This window comes from Arachis duranensis, chromosome 2 (genome assembly GCF_000817695.3).
Source record: "Arachis duranensis cultivar V14167 chromosome 2, aradu.V14167.gnm2.J7QH, whole genome shotgun sequence".
Taxonomy (NCBI): domain Eukaryota; kingdom Viridiplantae; phylum Streptophyta; class Magnoliopsida; order Fabales; family Fabaceae; genus Arachis; species Arachis duranensis.
This window is the reverse complement of record NC_029773.3, coordinates 26,313,567-26,317,098: the sequence shown is the minus strand read 5'-3', so window position 1 is coordinate 26,317,098 and position 3,532 is coordinate 26,313,567.

Here is a 3,532-nt window from a genome sequence, read left to right as displayed (position 1 = left end):
GGTGAAACCCTTGCTTAAGCTTGCCATGGAAAGGAGTAAGAAGGATTGGATGAAGACAGTAGGAAAGCAGAGAGACGGAAGGGAAGGCATCTTCATGCGCTTATCTGAAGTTCCTACCAATGAATTACATAAGTATCTCTATCTTTACCTTTGTGTTATTTTCGTTCATCACCATTACCATTTGAGTTTGCCTGACTAAGATTTACAAGATGACCATAGCTTGCTTCAATACTAACAATCTCCGTGGGATCGACCCTTACTCGCGTAAGGTTTATTACTTGGACGACCCAGTGCACTTGCTGGTTAGTTGTGCGAAGTTGTGTAATGCCATGGTACTGAACTACCAAGTTTTTGGGGTTCATGACCGGGGATTATGAGAGTTGTGAAAAAGTATTGTTCACAATTTCGCGCATGTCATTTTCCATATTCTTTTTCTTTTGTTTTTCTTTTCTCATTTTTTTCTACATACAAGAGCATCAATGCATAAGATTTTACATTTGATTAATACATGACTATGTACCCAATTCTCAATATTTTCAATAACAATACAAAACTACCCTTTTATTCCCCCAATGTCCCAAGATTCCCACACTTGAATGATACTTACACACACTAGCCTAAGCTAATCAAAGATTTAAATTAAGGACATTTAATATTTTCCGCTTTAGGCTTGTAATGTGCTAAATTAAGAACAAGTGGGTTAAGCGTAGGCTCAGAGTTGGTTAACAAAGGAGTATAAAAGGTAAGGCTATTTGGGTAAGTGAGCTAATGAAATGATGGCCTCAATCATATAAATGCATGAATACATAAAATAATGGACATAAAGAATCAAACAAATCAAAGATTACAATCATAGAAAGAGAATAATTGCACACAAGAAGGAAAAATAAGTGGTTATAAGATGTAACCACACCATTAGGCTCAAATCTCACTTGCTTGTGTTCTTAGCTCAAAAATTCATGTTCCACAATATATATATGTGATTAAAGCAAGTTTAATGAAAAGTTTTCACTCAATCAATTGAAGTGCTCTATAGATAGAAATCTTGAAAATTTTTATTATTTTGACTAAGCTTATTTTGTATATGTATGCAAAAATAGGAAAACTGCAAATTAAAAAAATCCAAAAAACCTAAAATGAAATGCAAAAGTGTTGGGATTAGAAATTTGTCACCCAAAATTGCTGACCGGTTGGACGACCTCCCCACACTTAAAAGTTTGCACCGTCTTTGGTGCATTCAAAGATGAACAAGGGGGTACAGCGACTACTCTCCGGATTGCTACCTTCAGCTAGTAGGTCAACTGGTGCTGTGTGTTCTTTCATCCGCTTCCTTTTTTGCTCGTGGTGCATCATTCATGAAAAACAAAAATATAACACCACAAGATGAGAAGATGTAAAAGTAAGGAAGCATACATTGTTGGAGTGAGGTAGATCGCTAGAATGAGTGGGTGAATTAGTGTGACATTAATGACAAATAAGTGTGTGAATTCTAAATTAGGCGCCTTTTAGAACACACATTAGCATAAAAGGACGATGTCACAAAAGAAGCATGCACTTCACTTATCCTAGTGTGCTTGAGATGCTTTAATTAAACTTGTAAGGTAAAACAAGCATTAAAAAAGCGTGAAAGCATTCATGTCAAAAGCATATGGATGCATATGATCATAACACAAGGCATTAAGGTAAATGCACAACATCATCCATCAAGAGGTTGCCTAATCACAGAGTAAGGCTCAAACAATGGTGGCCAAAACATGTAATTCAAGAATTGTTACAAGCTCGAAGGCAATTCTCATCACTTGGTGTTTTTAAAAGGTAAGTGATGAGCGGATACTTTATACGCTTTTTGGCATTGTTCTTAGGTAGTTTTTAATAGGATATAGTTACTTTTAGGAATGTTTTCATTAGTTTTTGTTCATACCCTGACCGGGCTCCTCCAAACTCGGCAAATTCATAAAAGGTCCGACCTCGTCCTAAAGGTCGGACCTCGGACAATGAAGCAAAGGAAGGCCCATCAAAAGGAACGCAGCCCAAAACCTAAAGGCCGAAAAGGCCTAGAAAAGGCGGTTCCACAAAGATAGAGATAAAACTCCCAAAGATAAGATAAGATAAGAATATCTTATCCAGGGAAGATCACGGCCAACTACTATAAATACACTGGAGCACCCAGGTATGGCATTCATTCCATATTCTACACATATCTGCTTGGACCCATGCTAACTTAAGCATCGGAGTGTCATTGCAGGTACAAAAGCAGTCCGGGCACAACAAAACCGACTGAAACAACTCGAAGAGGACATAAAGAAGCAGAAAGAAACTGAACAAGATCTGAGAAGGGAGACTCGAAAGCGCAGAGAATTAGAAGAAAAGCTGCGGAAAATAGAGGCCAACCTGAAAGACCGGACAGAACGCGGCACCACCCCCGAAGGTAACCATGATCCCTTCATGCAAGAGATCATGAAGGAGAAGGTACCGCGGAACTTCAAACCACCCGATATGGATCTCTACGACGGCACCACCGATCCAACTCACCACCTCAGTTACCTAGTCGACGCCTCCGACGCGACTCGGTGCAAAGCCTTCCCCACCACCCTCACCAAGTCGGCCATGAAGTGGTTCGACAACCTGCCACCAAGATCAATCACCAGCTTCGAAGACCTAACCAAAAAATTTCTGACAAGGTTCTCTATTCAAAAGGACAAGACAAAACATGCCCCCAGTCTACTCGGGATCAAACAAGGTAACCAGGAAACTCTCCGAGAATACATGGAGCGATTCAACAAAGCCTGCCTGGACATACAACACTTGCCCACTGAAGCAGCCATCATGGGACTAGCAAACGGCCTAAAAGAGGGTCCGTTTAGCCAATCCCTATCCAAACGATACCCGACCTCCCTATACGAGGTGCAGGAACGGGCAGAAAAATATATCAACATGGAGGAAACCTCCCAGCTAAGAGACTCTTCTAGGAAGGAATCAACCTACCCACCCCGAGATCGAGATCGGGAACAGAGGAAGAAAGAAGAACCCAACTCGGACAAGCCACGGAAGTACCACAGCTACACCCCCCTCCGAGTCTCCCTGGTAGACGTCTACAGAGAAGTATGCCACACCGAAAAGATCCCACCGCCCCGACCGCTAAAACACAAGAGGGTAGGGAGAGATCGGTCCGAATACTGTGAATATCACAAGCTCTACGGTCATTCTACTAACGACTGCTACGACCTAAAAAATGTTATAGAAAAACTAGCCAGAGAAGGAAAACTCGACAGATATATAGCAGAGAAAGGAGAAGAGACCAGGAAGAGAAGGCGGGGAGATAACGAAGATCGGGCCGAACAAAGCCCGCGAACCCCTGAAAGACACAAATGGAGGTTTTGCAGGCGGAGGAACATCCAGATCCTCGCGAAAAAGACACCTCAAAGAAGTCTATCACGTCCGAGAAGACAGTCCCCTGCCCGAATTACCTACCATCTCATTTACCCGAGAAGATGCTCAAGGAATAATACCCGGGCACGACGATCCAATGGTA